This window comes from Bombina bombina, chromosome 5 (assembly GCF_027579735.1).
Source record: "Bombina bombina isolate aBomBom1 chromosome 5, aBomBom1.pri, whole genome shotgun sequence".
In the NCBI taxonomy this organism is placed as follows: Eukaryota; Metazoa; Chordata; class Amphibia; order Anura; family Bombinatoridae; genus Bombina; species Bombina bombina.
In genome coordinates, this window is record NC_069503.1 from 726,141,522 (window position 1) to 726,165,185 (window position 23,664).

General features: G+C 36.1%; 1 protein-coding gene across 5 annotated transcripts in view; it reads right to left on the reverse strand.

Moving 5' to 3' along the window:
* The window catches only part of ATXN1 (ataxin 1), a 759,530-nt gene that overhangs the window by 157,673 nt on the left and 578,193 nt on the right, over positions 1–23,664 (reverse strand). For all 5 annotated transcript variants that reach the window (XM_053714766.1, XM_053714770.1, XM_053714767.1 and 2 more), the window contains one exon: positions 20,533–20,656. The gene's annotated coding sequence lies outside the window, so the exon portion shown is untranslated. The remainder of the gene's footprint in view (positions 1–20,532; positions 20,657–23,664) is intronic.

Sequence of the window (23,664 nt, forward strand, 5' to 3'; positions counted from 1 at the left end):
CGGGTAAGGGTTTTAAGTTTTCGAAAAGCAGGCAAAATAAATAACGAAAGGACATGGCAAAGTGCATAATAACATCTTCAATGGGGAATTCAATTTTGAGTTAATGCCCCTTTAACAAATGCCAATAGCAAGAGAGTTGTGTGTCTTTTAATTTTTCTCCTAGTTCTTAATTATTTGCATTATTCTACATATAGATATATATAGTGTTGTCTGGTTGCTGAGATGTATGGAATTGGCTCTTCAACATTCTTGCTGGCTACCAATTTTTTTTTTTTTTTAAATATGCCAAACCATTGTATCACAAGGGTTAACTGCACGAGGTTTAGATGGGGCTAAGATTCCACAGATAGCTCCCCATACTGAAAAAAATCACAACAAAAAGGCTGAATTACATAAAATACTTCTATACAAGACTGCATACTTCTCTGCAGAGCAGGAAAGATGATTCATTTCTCTTTGGCCTCACTGTAGAAACTATGAGTAGGCACACTCATTTTAATAAGTGGGATTCCCATATTATTCTTGCTAAGCTTCCTGCCTAATGTAAATATGTACATAACATGTATTAATATTACATCTTTATTACAGGGGTTAATAAATTAGTTATGGTTCAACTTTATTTGTGGTAATGCAAAATGTTCTGTTTGTCTATTTATGTATTCTCACTCCAAATATATGTTCAATATATATAGTGTTATTTACTAGGGAAATAAAAAGATGAGTAGCCTGCTGGGCTGTACATACAAACAAAACCTCTGTGTAGCAGCTACTGATAAACATTCAAGAAAAAAGTCTTTTGATATTGCAACATGTGCATGCGCTGGCAGATCATTTCAGAGCTTACCTGGTCACTGGTAATGTGTGCATTTATACAGATCTCGGTGATGAAAAAACGCTGAACAAGCCGGCTACCTCTACAAACACTAGCAGACAAGACATGACTAAAGCTTTAATGCTAATCGATATTAATGCAGTGTAATGCATACAGTCAAGCATAAATTACTATTAGTAGCCAAACTGAATATTCCGCAAGCAGAATGATATAAACAATCATTTTTATATTCATAGTAGTATATTACAAATTTGACTAAAAGCATTTATGTAATAACTTTTACAAGGTTTGTAATACTGTTTTTTTTCTATGTATGTAATACATTGGTATCTAAACTGTATTTTAAACTATATTGCCATATATATCTACTCTTTGACTTATGCTTGCTGCTTTCACCAATAGTTTTAATTTAACCTTTTTTTCAAGTGAAAAAATTTGTTAACATGTTTAGCGCTAATTTATATAATAGATTATATTTTTGTTTAATGACCAATTAAAACTAACAAAAGATTATTTTTTTAATCATACATATCTAAATATAAATGATAAAATATAATAATCAAAACATGTCTAAAATATCATGTGCAATATTATCCATCTTTACCATTTTCATATTTATTTCACAATTTTCAACAAGTATGAAGATCAAAAGATAAACTGCTCTTTAATAATAATCTTTTTTTTTACTTGTATTCAGGTGCAGCATCTCCAGCAAAAAAGCCACATTTTCAAGAAGCACAAAAAAATATTTTAAATATTACCATGAAGAGATGGAGTAGTTGTATTTATTTTTTTATTTATAAAATCTGGGGTGGACTTAGTCCAGATCCCTGTTGAAGATCTGAGGTGCCCTGCAGCCTCTATAGGAGCCCAATTACCCACCATAGACCTCAGATACCACCTTAATTGACCTGCAGTCCTTTCTAAAAGCTCCTTACCCACATCAGATCCCAGATCAGACCCCATGACCCTGCAGCCAATGTGTTTGCCATATTCCATCATCAGAATGCAGGTTAGACCCCATCCCTGCAACATCTCTGTTAGCAACAAATGACAAGAGCGACAGGAAAACCCTTTGCTTTTTTATCTTTACCACTTAAAGGCCATAGTAAAACTTTGTTTTCTGACGTGCTGTACTGTACTATGTTACAGCTCCCTGTGCGGGTGGCACACAACGAGGCAGATCTAGTAGATACTGGAACTTATGCAGCCAAAACAATATAGCTGAAGATGTGCTGATATGAAGGGCGTTTACTTATAAATACTGTATATAATTCTGCAAAACAAAAACAATTCCAATTTGGTCCTACGTGTGTAAAGGTTTGACAGCACTTTAGAGATGTTAGTATTTTGTTCCTATTGTATAGCTCACTTCCCACCTTCCAAGCTCCGTCTACTTTATAGAACTGGCATAGTTTTGTTTGCATTATGTATGTTTGGTGGACAAGATGAGAGGCAAACAGGGGCACGCTTCTACATACTGACTAGGTGTCTCTGGGATAGCAGAAATGGGAGTATTTAACAATCTTGAGGGGAAGTGAAGATCTTCTTATAAAAAATACACCAATTACTCTCCTAAATAGAATAATAATAATTTTAAGATGCCCCTATCAAACTGTAAGAGAATAGTGGCAGCAATACCTGGATTGCTAATACAAAGTACGTCAGAAGGATTGGCAATGGCATTTCACATGTGACACTAATGATCTGAGCTACAGTCACCAAGGGCTGCTGCAGGCTAAGGCTTAGTTACTCACATGCGGACTACTTTATTAGTGTGATTGTGTACTTGAATAGAGTAAGCTCTCTTCTCTTGCTTGCTTTATAGTTACAGTGCAACATCAGATGTTTGCACACAGTTCTATAAGTCTGCGTTTCCTCTGTACCTATTCCCCTGTGCATTACTCTCTATGTGCATCCTATTGTAGGCTCCTCTGTGCCTGTTCCTCGCTATTATATCTCCACGTTCCTCTGTTTGCTCAAAATTCCTCAACATTCCTTTCAGCGTAGTGTCTTTGTGTGTACTAAGCTGTGTGTATGAGGTTTTGCTTGAGTATCTGTGTGCCTCTCCCTCTGTGACTATGTGCTTGTATACAGCTGTGTCCTTCTGTGTTCTCCATGTTCCACTGAGTTCTTCTGCCTGTACACAGCTGAAGTATGTGTAGAATATGATATATTCGTTGTAACCAGAAAAAGCTCTAGCAACTAGGGGAGGAGGAGGCTGGGGTAGTTGTGGGGAGTTCCTTATCACTCCCACAACCAAACAGTGATGTCTGCTCTTGCTGCTAAGTAACAGAGGAAGAAGATCAGGCACGCAGTTTTATTCTGTTTGTTCAATGGAATGTGAAGGCGTGAAAATCGTATATACTGGAGCACTTAGGGGTTTATCCTATTATTAGCAGCCCAGTTTCGGACATTTATCATCTACTCTATTAGTGGCATACTATTATAATAGTAGTAACTGTGGCGTTTCATTTAAACAATAATAAACTATGATTATTTAGGTATGCCAACATTCAGAAAAGCAGGTTACACACATTAGGAGAGCTGTTAAATGAATGTACTTTTAATACTGGAAAAACAATCAATAGCTGGTAAAAGCAGAAGCACACAAGAAGACTAAATCTGGCATTGCTAAAAGAATTTGCTGCTAAATGTCAACAGCCTAACAGCTAAATACAAGATGCCAGAGCTGAGCTAGATGCCAGCTTATTGATCTGTGGAACAAGAAAATCTTAAAGGGTTATACAATCTCCAGCAGAATGAAGCTATAGGATGTGAATTTAAAACAAAAGGCTACTTTAGAGTTTAGCAATGCATCATATATACACACCAAGTAATAAACACAAGTGCATACATAGGGCTCCATTTAGTCTTTCTGGTCCAAGCCTGTTTACCGCAAGTTAAGAAGCAGCAGACAACCACAACCTATAAATCTCTCTGCCACGTTAGAGGTGGTGGAGTTAAAATACTTTATTTAGGGCAAATGATTATCCAAACAAGGTTGTGCAGGATTCCACACAGCCTTGTTTACACAAACTGTATGTTATTGCCTGGTTTATACATCTTTCCCTAATTGTTCTTAGCATAAGGCAGACATAAACAGAAAACTAGTTCAAACATGGTGGCACCCATTCATTTATAGAGTACTTTATAGAAACTAAACTTTTACACTTATATCATCAATATTTAAACAACTAATATAATGGTAAAATACATCTACATATTTTTCTAAAGCTAACCATCGTGTCTAGCATGCATTTAATGTTTAATATCCCTCTGAGGTTACAGTAAAGGTCTATTCAGGTAACCCTTTGTTCACTGTGCAAGAGACACACGCCATTGTTAGTGACAAACACGACAGTGACAGTGTAACTTGAAATCAAATATTAAAAATAAAACACACCATTTGTAGATGCTGGTGTGCTGAAGTGACTATTCTTGCAGATCCCTTTAGCTGTACAGGATACCCATACTCAACACATATACATATGTACATGAACCTATATATATGTAAATGTGTAGAGGTTGTGATAATAGACTGCGCTAGAACAAGAGGGTATAAACTAGTGGGTTAAAAGGAACTTCATCTAAAAGGTCCCAAAATATAGTGCACAAGAAAAGATATAACACACCAGCGCTAGAGTATGGCTAAAATACCCAAGGAAAACAAGATAATGTAGTAAAAAGAATATTTATTACTGCGCTATAAAAAACAAATGTAAAACAGTTAAATTTGTAAAAACTAGTATCAAAAATCGTTGGTAATTCTCACAATGCCAGAAGTGATAGGTATATTCAGGTTGGCCAACCTTAAGATAAAATATATATATAAAAATATATGGAGAAATATATATAGAGGCAAATATAAAAACGAATACAGCACAGAGAGATATACAATGTATAATTCTAAATATGAGGAATAGATGTTCTATATATAATCTCTTCACATGGACTTTGTATCGATTATAACGGTTTTTACTAAAATATATGACAAAAAATCACAGTAAAGTTCTTGATACAAACAGATTTTTTCATACAATATCAGTGCAGTGTCAAATCGTTGACTTTTTAATATACCTCTACAAAACAACGATTTGACACTGCACTGATATTGTATGGAAAAATCTGTTTAACTGTTTTACATTTGTTTTTTATAGCGCAGTAATAAATATTCTTTTTACTACATTATCTTGTTTTCCTTGAGTATTTTAGCCATACTCTGGCGCTGGTGTGTTATATCTTTTCTTGTGCACTATATGTAAATGTGTGCCCAATAAAGATGAACAGAGCTGTAATAAATCAATACCATGCACATTAATAAACCTCTACAATGTGTCCTGTGGCCATTTCAGAGTGTTTTGCCCATGTGTAAGATAATAGATGTTTACAAATAGCTTTGAAATAATTGTAAAGATGTCCAAAATGTCCCATATATATATATTGTCAGGATAATCAGTATACTTAAAGGGACACTGAACCCAAATTTTATATCTTTCGTGATTCAGATAGAGCATGACATTTTAAGCAACTTTCTAATTTACAACTATTATCAAATTTGTTTAATTCTCTTGGTTTCTTTATCTGAAATGCAAGAATGTAAGTTTAGATGCCGGCCCATTTTTGGTGAACAACCTGGGTTGTCCTTGCTGATTGGTGGATAAAGTCATCCACCAATAAAAAAGTGCTGTCCAGAGTCCTATACCAAAAAAAAGCTTAGCTGACTTATTTTTCAAATAAATATAGCAAGAGAAGAAAGAAAAAAATGATAATAGGAGTAAATTAGAAAGTTGCTTAAAATTGCACGCTCTATCTGAATCACGAAAGAAAAAAATTGGGTTCAGTGTCCCTTTAATAGCTTCTAAGTTTGACACAAATGTGTCAAATAACTTTTTTGTTTTTATAGCTAAAGATATACATATACACACACCACACAATCCATATATACACACACATACACACAACACACAAATATACTCTAAAAGATCAAGAGAAAAGAAAATGTGTTTTATTATAATCTATCAACTAAACTTTCTGGTAGTTCTGTTGTATAGTTTATGTACTATTAAGCCACAGGAATGTCTGGCTGAGCAGAATGAAGACTAGAATCATTAATCTTGTTTTACCCAAGTTTGTATATTGCACTTACTATGTCTGCTATTAATTCTCATTCCTATTTTATGAGAATACATTTTTTTTATATAACTTTATCGCATAAACATGCATACAAAAGGAAGGCAATAAAATGCTCTCATAATTGGCAAGTAGAGGGTTAAAAACAATAAAACGACACTGCTCCATATTGCTGGAGCTTTTGTATATTAATTTATTTGTTTTCTGTTAAGTCACCATTTGACTTTGTTTGTCAGAAGCTTTAAATGTAATATCATGTATGAAGGTCAGACGCATGCTGCTCAGTGCATGAGCAGCAGTCAGAGTCCCTGTATAAGATTGATTCAAGGCTGTTAAAAATGGGTCAAACAGTTAAATAAATACATTTAACTGTCATTCAACCTCTGGTGAGGTCCTCCTTCCCCTCTTCCCATTGGCTGATATCTTGAATCAAAAATGTGTTAAAGGGATATGAAACCAAAAAAAATATTTTGTGATTCAGACAGAGCTCACCAATTGAAAAAAGTTTCAAATTTACTTCCATTATCAGATTTGCTTTGTTCACGTGATATTCTGTGTTGAAGAGATACCTAGGTAGGAATCTGGAGCATTATATGGCAGGAAATAGTGCTGCCATTTAGTGCTCTTGCAAATGGATAACATTCTTGCAAAACTGCTGCTATATAGTGCTCGAGAAATAGGCTGGCTCCTACGCATACGTCCCTGCTATTCAACAAAAGATACAAAGAAAATGAAGAAAAATGATAATAGAAGTAAATTAGAAAGTTGTTTAAAATTGCATTTTCGATCTGAATCATGAAAGAAAAATGTTAGGTTTCCTAAAGACATTCATTTTCTTGCAGTGAGACTTTTTCTAAGGAATGGTTAATAAGTTTGTCTAAGCAACTGCAAAAACAGCCAGATTAGTAAATATTATATTGTTATTCTGGAAACTATTACCAATTTCTGACATTTAAAAGGGATCCAATATACCAAAGCAAATCTAGTAAAGACAGCTCTTACATTACTTTAAAGCCACTATAATATTTTTCCCATAGCTCTTAAATAATTAGAGAAGGGAAATGAATAAAAATGTCATTCACGTACACTTATCTTACACCCACATCATTAAAAGGACTCTCTGGGGTACAGAATGTAACTGTTTATTAAACCATCTAAAAATTAAAAGGGAATGAAACCAAAATGTTAAATGTTGCTATCTGTCCTGTAATCATCTTAATTAAAACCATGTTCAATTATTAATATTGCAGTAAAAAATGCCTGCTATATATGTATATACATACATACATACACACATGTATACACACACTAATGTGTTTCACCCCTGCACTGATATACATACATACTTACATACATACACACATGTATACACACACTGTGTTTCACCCCTGCACTGATATACATACATACTTACATACATACACACATGTATACACACACTAATGTGTTTCACCCCTGCACTGATATACATACATACTTACATACATACACACATGTATACACACACTAATGTGTTTCACCCCTGCACTGATATACATACATACTTACATACATATACACATGTATACACACACTAATGTGTTTCACCCCTGCACTGATATACACACATGTATACACACACTAATGTGTTTCACCCCTGCACTGATATACATACATGCATATACACATGTACACACACTAATGTGTTTCACCCCTGCACTGATATACATACATACTTACATACACACATGTATACACACACTAATGTGTTTCACCCCTGCACTGATATACATACATACTTGCATACACACATGTATACACACACTAATGTGTTTCACCCCTGCACTGATATACATACATACTTACATACACACATGTATACACACACTAATGTGTTTCACCCCTGCACTGATATATATACATGCATATACACATGTACACATACTAATGTGTTTCACCCCTGCACTGATATACATACATGCATATACACATGTGCACACACTAATGTGTTTCACCCCTGCACTGATATACATACATGCATACACACATGTATACACACACTAATGTGTTTCACCCCTGCACTGATATACATACATACATACATACACACATGTATACACACACTAATGTGTTTTACCCCTGCACTGATATACATACAAGCATATACACATGTACACACACTAATGTGTTTCACCCCTGCACTGATATACATACATGCATACATACATGTATACACACACTATTGTGTTTCACCCCTGCACTGATATACATACATACATACATACACACATGTATACACACACTAATGTGTTTCACCCCTGCACTGATATACATACATGCATATACACGTGTACACACACTAATGTGTTTCACCCCTGCACTGATATACACACATGCATATACACATGTACACATACTAATGTGTTTCATCCCTGCACTGATATACATACATACATACACACATGTATACACACACTGTGTTTCACCACTGCACTGATATACATACATACATACACACACTAATGTGTTTCATCCCTGCACTGATATACATACATACATACATACATACATACACACATGTATACACACACTGTGTTTCACCACTGCACTGATATACATACATACATACATACATACACATGTATACACACACTAATGTTTTTCACCCCTGCACTGATATACATACATACATACACACATGTATACACACACTAATGTGTTTCACCCCTGCACTGATATACATACATACATACATACACACACACATGTATACACACACTAATGTGTTTCACCCCTGCACTGATATACATACATGCATACACACATGTATACACACACTAATGTGTTTCACCCCTGCACTGATATACATACATACATACATACATACATGTATACACACACTAATGTGTTTCACCCCTGCACTGATATACATACATACATACATACATACATGTACACACACACACTAATGTGTTTCACCCCTGCACTGATATACATACATGCATACACACACAAATGTATACACACACTGTGTTTCACCCCTGCACTGATATACATACATACACACACTAATGTGTTTCACCCCTGCACTGATATACATACATGCATAAACACATGTACACATACTAATGTTTTTCACCCCTGCACTGATATACATACATGCATAAACACATGTACACATACTAATGTGTTTCACCCCTGCACTGATATACATACATACATACATACATACACACATGCATACACACACTAATGTGTTTCACCCCTGCACTGATATACATACATGCATATACACATGTACACACACTAATGTGTTTCACCCCTGCACTGATATACATACATGCATACACACGTGTACACACACTAATGTGTTTCACCCCTACACTGATATACATACATACACACATGTATACACACACTAATGTGTTTCACCCCTGCACTGATATACATACAAGCATATACACATGTACACACACTAATGTGTTTCACCCCTGCACTGATATACATACATGCATATACACATGTACACACACACTAATGTGTTTCACCCCTGCACTGATATACATACATGCATACACACAATAATATGTTTCACCCCTGCACTGATATACATACATGCATATACACATGTACACACACACTAATGTGTTTCACCCCTGCACTGATAAACATACATGCATACACACATGTACACATACTAATGTGTTTCACCCCTGCACTGATATACATACATACATATACACATGTACACACACACTAATGTGTTTCACCCCTGCACTGATATACATACATGCTATATACACATGTACACATACTAATGTGTTTCACCCCTGCACTGATATACATACATGCATATACACATGTACACACACACACTAATGTGTTTCACCCCTGCACTGATATACATACATGCATATACACATGTACACACACACTAATGTGTTTCACCCCTGCACTGATATACATGCATGCATATACACGTGTACACACACTAATGTGTTTCACCCCTGCACTGATATACACACATGCATATACACATGTACACATACTAATGTGTTTCACCCCTGCACTGATATACATACATGCATATACACATGTACACACACACTAATGTGTTTCACCCCTGCACTGATATACATACATGCTATATACACATGTACACATACTAATGTGTTTCACCCCTGCACTGATATACATACATGCTATATACACATGTACACACACTAATGTGTTTCACCCCTGCACTGATATACATACATGCTATATACACATGTACACACACACTAATGTGTTTCACCCCTGCACTGATATAGATACATGCTATATACACATGTACACATACTAATGTGTTTCACTCCTGCACTGATAAACATACATGCAAATACACATGTACACACACATTAATGTGTTTCACCCCTGCACTGATATACATACATGCATACATACATGTACACACACACACTAATGTGTTTCACCCCTGCACTGATATACATACATGCATACATACACACATGTATACACACACTAATGTGTTTCACCCCTGCACTGATAAACATACATGCATGTACACATACACATGTACACACACTAATGTGTTTCACCCCTGCACTGATATACATACATGCATACACACACTAATGTGTTTCACCCCTGCACTGATATACATACATGCATATACACATGTACACACACACTAATGTGTTTCACCCCTGCACTGATATACATACATGCATATACACATGTACACACACACTAATGTGTTTCACCCCTGCACTGATATACATACATGCATATACACATGTACACACACACTAATGTGTTTCACCCCTGCACTGATATACATACATACATACAAACACACATGTATACACACACTAATGTGTTTCACCCCTGCACTGATATACATACATACATACAAACACACATGTATACACACACTAATGTGTTTCACCCCTGCACTGATATACATACATACTTACATACATACACACATGTATACACACACTAATGTGTTTCACCCCTGCACTGATATACATACATGCATACACACACTAATGTGTTTCACCCCTGCACTGATATACATACATGCATACACACACTAATGTGTTTCACCCCTGCACTGATATACATACATGCATATACACATGTACACACACTAATGTGTTTCACCCCTGCACTGATATACATACATGCATATACACATGTACACACACTAATGTGTTTCACCCCTGCACTGATATACATACATACTTACATACATACACACATGTATACACACACTAATGTGTTTCACCCCTGCACTGATATACATACATGCATACACACACTAATGTGTTTCACCCCTGCACTGATATACATACATGCATACACACACTAATGTGTTTCACCACTGCATTGATATTGCCCCATACTAGAAATAATTTTACACTGAAGTTATGTACTGCAATTATTGTACATAGATTAAATATATGGACAAGTAAATACTAATGACTCGAGAGAGAAAAACACAAATCAGATAAATTGTAGTTTTTATTTCCTTTAAAATAAGTTATGTAGAACAAATGCAAATACCTACAACAAAAGAAACAAAGATCAGAAAAAAACTTTCTATAAGCGAGAAGAGATGTCCAAATAATAATATACCTAAGTCTGCTAAACTTACTTCACAGTCACAGACCACCCCAGCCGACACATACTATAATTTGCTCTGGGCTAAAGAACCGTTTGTGCTTACTGAGATAACCATTATGATATATATGTATACTGACTTAAAATGCTGGATTTAGGACTGTGTAATGGATAATGATTTTACTGTGTACCATTCAGCTCTTAGTAATAAGAATGTGTCAGTGTATTACAGTCACATATTCAGAGCTTATGGCTTCATCATCTGACCAAAGCACAACAATTCAAAACATTGGCTGAAGCTTTCAAAGGGCTCCATTTATGAAGAGGCTGCCTTGGAGCCCTTGTAATGCAGGATTGCAGTTAAAGGGAAACAAAACTCAATTTTTTTTTTATGTAATTAAAAGAGCGATCCAAATAATACAAATGGCAAAATACTTAAAATTAACACTTCTCCCTTGTTTTTGTGCTATTTCTATAATAAAATTAGTCCTTTTCCAAATCAATTATACGAGTCCTATCACGGTGGGCTACCTATGTAGTGCCTTGGTGCAATGTGCATACGCAGTTGTAGCTAGAGAGCTACAGTGGCTGCAGAGGTTCAAAACTGCTGTATCAGTATGAGCTCCTTGAACAGAAAAGCAACAGCTTAGATAAGTATCGCTCACACATACAAATCATCACCCCCTAGAGTAGTGAGCAATAGAATTGAAGTATATTTTTACAATTTATGGAAAGGAATTGTTTTTACGCAGTTATTAAAAAAAGCATAATAAATGTATATGTGAGCAATATTATATAATCCCATGCGCAATTTCAGGACTAGATATGGGTCGAGATGAGTTCCTTTTCTGTTGTGCACATGCGCAAAGAAGTGCACACCAGGATTATGAATATGCAATGATATAAATGAATAACGCACAAGGATTGGCTGCATATATTTTATATATTTTGCTGGAACAGCCTTCTTGGGAAGGCTGTCATTGGACTGGAAAATACTATATATATATATATATATATAAAAAAAAATATCAAGCACAGTAACATACTGCTTTTGTAATTTTTCAAGCTGTATCGTGCATTTGATAAAGGGGGCAATGCCTCCGAAACGTCATGCTTTTTAATGTAACGTATTAAATGTTATGTTTTATCTAACCAGTGAGTGCCTTTTTGTGCTTGATATTTTTGATGCACCCTGGGAGCTATTATTTATGGAGTGCCTTTTCTTCTGATCTCGGTATATATATATATATATATATATATATTTATATTATATATATATATATATATATTTACACGCTTTGTTTTGCAGAAACAGTAGGTAGGTTTTACTTATATTAGCATGATAATTCATATTCAATTGTTTTGAAACTTTCATTTTTGTACAGTTTTTTAATCCTTTAAATCAACCTAAACATATATTATAGGTGATTGACAAGCCCTGCTCTCGTGAGAGTGACTCTGTGTTTTTAGGCCGCTCAATGCAAAGATTGGTGGACAGGTTCAAATGCTAAATAGGCCCTACTGCGTCAAAGATGTAAACAAATTACAACCTTAATATTCACAATACAACAAAACAAGGTCACATGCCTTTATGGTAACTGATATAGTAACACTACATCATTGCATGTGGCCCTTTCCACAGTAAGCAGATATACAGGAACATTGGTCAAATTCTCAAGCAGATAACCCGCTATCATTACTTGCAATGCAGCATCGCTTGGCGAAATTTAAGATTGCACAATAGCTCTAGCACAATTGGATGTAAATCACTGTGAACAAGTTAGTTGGTGGGGTGATTTATTTATGCTACCTCTGAGGTAGTTAGTTTTGGGGGGGGGGCCGCTTCTTGAATTTGTGGTTGCAGGTTCTCTTATAGAAGCCGGCACCACAATATCTCAGAAGCTGCAAATTTAGCTTCCCTATAATTTGTTGTGTCTATTTATTTTGTAGGGAATGTGCCACTACATGTTTGGAAAAAAGACGAAGAGGTCGCAAGCAAGTCATTTTTATGTGATTCTGGTTTAGTGAACTGTAAAATCAAATGATGATGTAACTGAAAGAAGCAGCTAGCGTTCAGTTTAAGGCTTGGTCGGATCTTGGCAAGCAAACACCTGTTCATTCATAAAGCACATAACCCAAAGAAAATACAGTGCAAAAGTGAGGGAGAGAAGAGCATGTATCACGTTATAAAGCAAATGGTAGCGCTTTATTAGCAGAGGCATTTAAAGGGGACATAAAGGAGGTATATCTGAAACGTTCAGCTTTGCATTTTCAATGCTGTTAGATGCATTATTGTCAGTTACATGTGTTTTAAAAAAAAAAAAAAAAAAAAACTTTAACGTTATCACTTCCAAACTGATAGATGTTAGCGTTCATGTAACACGCTACTAATATGGCAGTAGGCCGCATTTTGTCACTGGCTGTGGCACTAGTTGTACGTGCAGAAAGCAGGTGCAATATCAGCAAGCTGCAATGGTGTATTTGAAATACATTCATGTGCACTTCAAATGCTAACTTTATTTCCATTTAATCATAAAACTGAATAGCAGTTCTCAGTCTCTTTACTATGGGTGTTATAATGAGCATTGGGAATTCTACCATTGTTCTGTGCTGAAAGTCTATAAGAGCACTGGATCCAATCACTAGTTGTAAAGAAAAAGGTGAACTTTAGTGTCAAGATTAGTGTAGGTGAACTGCCTCTGTGTTCTATGGCTCTAAACAACCTATCTCTATTTCCTGGCAATCAGAGCAGCATGAGAGGGCTATTAACTGTCATGACTGCTAATTTACATAAATGTGTTGCTCTTACAAGGCAAATTACAAAGAAATATAAATTGGGGGGGACGGGGACTGCCTAAATCAGTCTGCTAAAATTTGGATTTTAAAGCGATAAGAAAAGAGGTAATTTTTCAACTCTTGTAGCCCACTCTGGCAGTTAAAGAGTTAAACAACAGTTTTTCTTTCGCCAGTTGTGAAATAAGGGACTCTGTGACATTTAAAAACGTTATTGCCCCACCTACACAATAATAAACATATGATACCACAATGTAAAGGCTGCTAAGCATGGGGAAACCATTGCATTGATAAAAACAATCACATGGACCTAAAGTTATCTGTACGTATTTACTTCCTTAACCCTTAACCACAAAACAGAACAGACTGGAAAAGGATGGTTAGTTACACAGGGGATATATGAAAATGCATGCATTCATAATGAACGTAATGACTCAGTAACACAATTTTTATATATTACAGCTTCGGATTGCACAAACGGTTTTGCAGTGAACTCACAGGGTAATAATGAAATTATTTTTACAAAAATCTTAAAGAGCAGCAGTTGACAAAATGTAATATAAGCCGTTTGTCACACAAGTTCTATTTTGTCTTTAATTGAAAGGGCTCAATTTATCAAGCCGTTCGCCGCATTACGACTGCAGGTTCTCTGAACTGACTGCAGTCAGTATTTATCAAGCAGTGGTCATCAGCCACAAGAGAACCTGCAGTCAGTATTTATCAAGCAGTGGTCATCAGTCACAAGAGAACCTGCAGTCAGTATTTATCAAGCAGTGGTCATCAGTCAAAAGAGAACCTGCAGTCAGTATTTATCAAGCAGTAGTCATCAGTCACAAGAGAACCTGCTGTAAGTATTTATCAAGCAGTGGTCATCAGTCACAAGAGAACCTGCAGTCAGTATTTATCAAGCAGTGGTCATCAGTCACAAGAGAACCTGCAGTCAGTATTTATCAAGCAGTGGTCATCAGTCACAAGAGAACCTGCAGTCAGTATTTATCAAGCAGTGGTCATCAGTCAAAAGAGAACCTGCAGTCAGTATTTATTATGTAGTGGTCATCAGTCACAAGAGAACCTGCAGTCAGTATTTATCAAGCAGTGGTCATCAGTCACAAGAGAACCTGCAGTCAGTATTTATCAAGCAGTGGTCATCAGTCACAAGACAACCTGCAGTCAGTATTTATCAAGCAGTGGTCATCAGTCACAAGAGAACCTGCAGTCAGTATTTATCAAGCAGTGGTTATCAGTCACAAGAGAACCTGCAGTCAGTATTTATTATGTAGTGGTCATAAGTCACAAGAGAACCTGCAGTCAGTATTTATCAAGCAGTGGTCATCAGTCACAAGACAACCTGCAGTCAGTATTTATCAAGCAGTGGTCATCAGTCACAAGAGAACCTGCAGTCAGTATTTATCAAGCAGTAGTCATCAGTCACAAGAGAACCTGCAGTCAGTATTTATCAAGCAGTGGCCATCAGTCACAAGAGAACCTGCAGTCAGTATTTATCAAGCAGTGGTCATCAGTCACAAGAGAACCTGCAGTCAGTATTTATCAAGCAGTGGTGTCATCAGTCACAAGAGAACCTGCAGTCAGTATTTATCAAGCAGTGGTCATCAGTCACAAGAGAACCTGCAGTCAGTATTTATCAAGCAGTGGTCATCAGCCACAAGAGAACCTGCAGTAAGTATTTATCAAGCAGTGGTCATCAGCCACAAGAGAACCTGCAGTCAGTATTTATCAAGCAGTGGTCATCAGTCACAAGAAAACCTGCAGTCAGTATTTATCAAGCAGTGGTCATCAGTCACAAGAGAACCTGCAGTCAGTATTTATCAAGCAGTGGTCATCAGTCACAAGAGAACCTGCAGTCAGTATTTATTATGTAGTGGTCATAAGTCACAAGAGAACCTGCAGTCAGTATTAATCAAGCAGTGATCATCAGTCACAAGAGAACCTGCCATCAGTATTTATCAAGCAGTGGTCATCAGTCACAAGAGAACCTGCAGTCAGTATTTATCAAGCAGTAGTCATCAGTCACAAGAGAACCTGCTGTAAGTATTTATCAAGCAGTGGTCATCAGTCACAAGAGAACCTGCAGTCAGTATTTATCAAGCAGTGGTCATCAGTCACAAGAGAACCTGCAGTCAGTATTTATCAAGCAGTGGTCATCAGTCACAAGAGAACCTGCAGTCAGTATTTATCAAGCAGTGGTCATCAGTCACAAGAGAACCTGCAGTCAGTATTTATCAAGCAGTGGTCATCAGCCACAAGAGAACCTGCAGTCAGTATTTATCAAGCAGTGGTTATCAGCCACAAGAGAACCTGCAGTCAGTATTTATCAAGCAGTGGTCATCAGCCACAAGAGAACCTGCAGTCAGTATTTATCAAGCAGTGGTCATCAGCCACAAGAGAACCTGCAGTCAGTATTTATCAAGCAGTAGTCATCAGTCACAAGAGAACCTGCAGTAAGTATTTATCAAGCAGTGGTCATCAGTCACAAGAGAACCTGCAGTCAGTATTTATCAAGCAGTGGTCATCAGTCACAAGAGAACCTGCAGTCAGTATTTATCAAGCAGTGGTCATCAGCCACAAGAGAACCTGCAGTCAGTATTTATCAAGCAGTGGTCATCAGTCACAAGAGGACCTGCAGTCAGTATTTATCAAGCAGTGGTCATCAGTCACAAGAGGACCTACAGACAGTATTTATCAAGCAGTGGTCATCAGTCACAAGAGGACCTGCAGTCAGTATTTATCAAGCAGTGGTCATCAGTCACAAGAGGACCTGCAGTCAGTATTTATCAAGCAGTGGTCATCAGAGCGTGCTTCTAATCCTCTTCTTCACCTCTTAGGTGGAGAATTTTAATCTCCCCAGTCTCATGTGATGCGTGATTGGCTGTGCGCGGGCAGGGTTGCAGAAGAGCGCAAAATAGCGCTCTTGTGCAATGCTGAATTCCGCCAACTGAAGCCCCTGTTCACTGTCGCTTGATAAATGAAGCCAAAAATAGTTTTTTTATGTGCGATGTACATGTATTTGCACATGATTCATCACTAACCCTGAATTTAACTCATGAAACACATGGGTGAAAAAGGAAAGAAAGATGAATGTCAAAATTAAGCGTTCGTGGTCCAGATAAAGATTGCAATTTTAAAACACTTTTTAATTGATTAATTTCATCAAATTTACTTCATTCTCTTTGTATCTTTGTCGAAGAGTATAACTAGTTAGGCTTGGAGGTAGCAATGCACACCTGGGAGCTAGCTGAGGATTGGTGGCTACACACATAAGCCTCTTGTAACCGGCTCATAAGATGTGTTCAGCTAGCTCCCAGTAGTGCATTGCTGCTCTAGAACTGACTTTAAATGGGACAGTAAAGTTAATTAAACTTTCATGAGTCATACAGAGCATTGGATTTTAAATAACTGTTCAATTGACTTTTGTTATCTAATTTGTTTTGTTCTCTTGTTATCCTCTGTTATAAACGATATGTACTTATCCTCACCTGCAGCAGAGCACCCCTGGGTGTTAGCCAGTGTCAATGATTGGTGGCAGCACATATATGCCCCTTATCACTGGCTCACACAGTGAGTTCTGCTTGCAGCTCCTTCAACAAAGGATACCAAGAAAATTAAGCTAATTTGATGACAGACAAATTGGAAGGTTATTTAAAATTGTATGCTTAATTTGATACATGAAAGAAAAATGTTGGGTTTTATGTACCTTTAACTATATGTTTAAAAACATTAGACCATTTTTTTCCACTTTAATTTTCCTTTAAACTCACTGTGCACCATTTTTTTGTTCTGCACTTTAAAGAGACTTTCCAGCCAAAATTGGATTCCATATGGATGCATTTTAGTATTGAACAGTAGCAATTTTGTAATATAGATGTATTAGCAAAAATGCTTCTAATAAAAGCTATAGCTGTTTCAAATGTGTATTTAAGTATGCAATGTGCACAGCATTTTAAACATCACACTTGTTCAGAAAGACTAAGGTGCTTGTACCATCTGGTAATGACTCCATTTGTTAATTGCTGACAAGATACAAGCCCCACTGGTGCTCTGAGCAGATGCAGTATTTAAAATGCTGGTGCACTAAGAATATCTAGCTCTGCTTCACGTGCACAGAAAAATGTTAACACTAAAATTGTTATAACTTTTACTAGAAGCATTGTTGCCAATACATGTATATTGCTAATATGTTTCTAATCAAACATGTAATTCATCTATGTGCAGTTAAATGTTGACCGGGATGTCCCTTTAAGAAGAAAAGTAGATCTGATTTCTGAGTTATTCTTTAAACAGCTGTTGTAGCAAAATTATAAAATCATTATTCTCCTTTGATCTTATTCTTCCACCCTGTTTACACACAAAAAAAAAAGATAAGTTGATCTATACCCAAAACATTTTGCAATGCATCAAATAATGATGTTGTTTCTGGATGTTAAACAGTCTGCAGATAGAACACTGACAAAAAATGCAAAGAAAGAAGTTTACACACAGACAATGCTTATGTCAGGAAGGCAAGTCATAATTTTATTGCTACGGACAAACATGGCAGCAATGAAAAATAAACTACCAAAAAATCTTTCAACAAATGTAGATTTTATATTTCTTCATGATTTTATTCCATTGTTGCATCAAATATAATATTTGTATGCTTAAAATAAGGAAAAGGTCATTAGCACACAACGAGTATTCATTAATGGGGAAAAACCACTGCTACTACTACTATGAACGTGCCTTGTGCTAAGTCATCTAAGTGATTGAACTTCCATTGCTAAAGCACATTACCTTATATATAAATAATAATAGTCTATGAAAAATAAAATTGGTTTTTTTTTGTATTGCAATACACATTTTCTCCAGTAGGTGGAAGAACAATGTTCTCTGATAAAAAGACAAGGCATTATTTATGCACAGGATCGGCTCAGACGTATAAAAATACAGGACACAATACCCAGCTGATTTTAGTGACCACTTGGCTAAAATGTAAGTCAATATTAAGGTACAAATGAGATATTACACTTTTAAAAAAAGTTTTACACTAATTAAATCAATGTATGTTAAATTATGCAAATAATTTGTGCTTTTGATAGCTTAAAGGGACATTAACCCCAGAATTTTTATTTCATGATTCAGATACAGTATACAATTTTAAACAACATTCCAATTTACTTCTGTCATCTAATTTGCCTTGTTCTTTAGATGTTCCTTGTTGAAGAAATAGCAATGCACATGGGTGAGCCAATCACAAGAGGCATCTTTGTGCAGCCACCAATCAGCAGCTACTGAGCCTATCTAGATATGTTTTTCAGCAAAGGATATTAAAGGGACACTGAACCCAAAATTTTTCTTTCGTGATTCAGATAGAGCATGCAATTTTAAGCAACTTTCTAACGTACTCCTATTATCAACTTTTCTTTGTTCTCTTGCTATCTTTATTTGAAAAAGAAGGCATCTAAGCTTTTTTATTAGTTCAGAACTTTGGACAGCACTTTTTTATTGGTGGATAAATTTATTCACCAATCAGCAAGAACAACCCAGGTTGTTCACCAAAAATGGGCCGGCATCTAAACTTACATTTTTGCATTTCAAATAAAGATACCAAGAGAATGAGGAAAATTTAAATATAGGAGTAAATTAGAAAGTTGCTTAAAATGTCATGCTCTATCTGAATCACGAAAGAAAAAATGTGGGTTCAGTGTCCCTTTAACAGAATGAAGCAAATCAGATAATATAAGTAAATTAGAAAGTTGTTTAAAATTGCTTGCTCTTTCTAAATCATGAAAGACAAAATGTGGGTTTAATTAACATTTATAAATAAAAGAAAATCTTTTAGTATTACAAAGCGTTAAACAGCTACCACATGGCTACTTCATAATGCCTCCTGGCTGACAAAAATGTTTGTGGAGAACACTACAGATTATGCATTGGAAAGAAAAGCTGATACGTAAGCTTATTTTATCAAATAAAACAGAACATATATTTTATTAAAAAGAAAACCAAAACATATAGCAGCATTGTTATTGAAAGCAGATTAATAGACAGACATATACGTGATCTGTAATTTACATTTTAATATATGTTTACTAACAGTTGCAAAAAAATAAAATGTAAAGTAATTTTAAAATCTTTGTTTAACAATATGAAAAACAATCATTTGTACTTACAACATTCACTGTGACAGAGCTGTTCTTTATTTTTTCCTGGGCGGTCTTCCCCAGTGCTAGTAACAGAAGGGTTAATTCTCACAGGGCGTTTTCTAGCACTCTCTTTATTCACATAAATAAATACCTGTAAAATGAAAGAAAAAAAATACAAAATTTTATTCCATAACATATGAACAGCAACTGCTTGTTGGACCTTATGAATTTTAATGAGATTTTTGAAAGTAGGCCCTAATATGCAGTTCTCAGTCATATGAAATCTATCAGTGAAAAATGTTCAAGAATATGTAGAAAGCACTTTAGTTCAGTGCCTTTCATTAAACCTAGCACATTGTGTACCCAACAGCATGCAACATAAATTAACTTTCTATTAGCTGATCCAACAGGAGCTGCTTTTTGCATCAAAGATAGATCAGGATGTATAAAGTTAAAACAATTAACACTACATAAATTCAGAATCACTTTTAATCACATTACATTTAACATATTGGTATTTAACACTGCTTGGTATATAGACCAAATAATAGGGGCATGTTTCCTTGCAATAGATTAATATGTCAGCTGAGTGTGAACGTTTTCAGAACAGATTAACAGCATGTTTGCTGAAATTGTTTCTGTACTTGTTGCTGAAGCAGACAAGGCCTGTCAATATGATTGTGTTAGCAAAACTTACATTGTTTTGTAATATACCATTGAATACCCCTGCTTAGGCCAGTTAGGGATAGATACAGGCAGCAGAGTAAGGATATGTGCACTTCTAGTTCTCAGAATTGGGAAACCCAAAACTTACATGAAAAGCAGGCAAATTAAATAATGAAAATGCATTGCAAAGAATGTCTTAATATGCATAATTAAACACTTTATATTATAATCGCAAGGTGTTTTATTTCCCTTTAACGTCTGGCCCATACAATTTAAAACCTAAATTATCACACAGGAGGTATTTTAACAGTAAAACCAGTAAATGAAAAGGGATAGTAAAGTCAAACTTATGGATTAGATAGAACACAACATTTTAAACAACTTTCCATTTTAATTCAATTATCAATTTTTCTATGTTCTGTTGGTATCCTTTGTGAAAGAGTAATCCCTAGGTGAGCACAGGAGCATGCACATATCTTTATCCATCTGGCAGCAGTGTTTGTAACATTGCCCTGTGGTGATCAACTTTGGCACTCCAGAGGTTTTGTAACTACATGTTCCATGGTGTTCAGACACTTTAAGCTGGCTGAGAATCAGCTGGCTGAGCATCATGGGAAATGTAGTTCCAAAACCTCTGGAGTGCCAACATTGATCATCCTAGATTTATAGCAATATTATACAGAGTTACAAACACTGTTGCCATAGACTGCTATAGACACATGCACACTGCAAAGCTCCTTTTAACCCACCCAGATTTACTATAAACATAGGATATCAAGAGAATGAAACACATTTGATAATAGAAGTAAACTGGAAAGTTGTTTAAAATGGTATGTTCTATCTAAATCACTAAAGTTTAATTTTGCCCCAACTGTCCCTTTAAAAAAGGGTTATAGATTTATACATTACAGAATAAAATAGATAGATTTAAAACTGCAAAACAAGTTTAGAGTGAGAAAGCAGAAAACATTACTAAACATGGCTGCCACATAAAGCATACAATGCAGAGGGGTATATTTATATAGTGCGAGCGGACATGATACCATGTAGCTTATCATGTCTGCTGCACATCTATAAATGCCGTCAGCATACACCGCTAGCAGGGGGTGTTAATCAGCCGGATCATATTCAATCGAGTTGATTTCTGTCCGCGGCCTCAGAGCATGCAGACAAGTTTGAAACGGGGGCATCAAGATCCGTATCGGCCCCTTAGAAAGTAGTCATTTTCATTACTTCATTCCACTGTCTAGTGCAGTGCTTTCCAAACTGAGTGTCGGGACACACTAGTGTGTCGGCAGCAGTGTGTAGGTGTGTCCCTGCTTCAGCACAATTTTTTTTAAATTTAATTTTTAAATTTGTTTTTTTTGTTTCTGACTTTCCGCCTGCCTTCTATGCATATCACATGGTTGACACATGATTGATACCTAGGGGGGGTCAAAGATCATCTTAACCTATTGGTGCAGCTCAGTGGGAACGTAAACTATTCCTATTGGCGGCACATTGGCTCCTGACTGCACGTGTAGTCTCCTTAATTGGCCTGTGATTGCACTGTAGTCAGTGAGTGCGACAGCAGTGTGTTTGCAGCACAGGCAGTAGTCAATCGGACTCACTGAGCTCTGAGAGTTTAACCTCCTGTTTGCCAGTACAACTGAATTACTGTGTCGCGAAATGATGTAGGTCTAAAAAGTGTGTCACCAACGTGAAAAGTTTGGAACGCTCTGGTCTAGTGTTTGCAACAATGTTAATAGCAATGTTATACAATGTTGCAAATATTGATACCATAGACTGCTAAACACACTTGCACACTCCTAAGCTCCTATCAGCCTACCTAGGTTTACTCTTCAACAAAGGATACCAAGAGAAAAAAGCATATTTGAAAATAGGAGTAAGTTGAAAAGCTGTATAAAATTGCATGCTCTGAATCATGAATGCTTTTTTATTTTACTGCCCCATTTAAGGTAACTGAGAACCACAACTTTTTATTTTTAAAACACAAACATAACAATGCTACAAGTGCTATCATTTCTTTGGAAGTTGAAACATATAGATATTGAAATACATCTAATCTATCTATCTATCTATCTATCTATCTATCTATCTATCTGTCATCTATCTATCTATCTATTTGTCTATCTGTCTGTATATCTATCTATCTATCTATCTATCTATCTATCTATCTATCTATCATCTATTTGTCTATCTATCTATCTATCTATCTGTCTATCTGTCTATCTATCATCTATCTATTTGTCTATCTGTCTATCATTTATTTGTCTATCTGTCTGTCAGTCGGTTCTATGAAAATTATAAGATGCTATTGAGCCCTTGCGGGGCAGGTTTGCACAGGACCGCTGCTTCTTACACTTTTAATTAAAATCCCCCTGAACATACTCGCTTGCAGTGATTGACAGGCCCTTCTCTAGGGCACGGCATTGCACACTTGCTCGAGTGTGTAATGGTACATACGGGTAGCGGACGTTCAGGGTCTGCTGC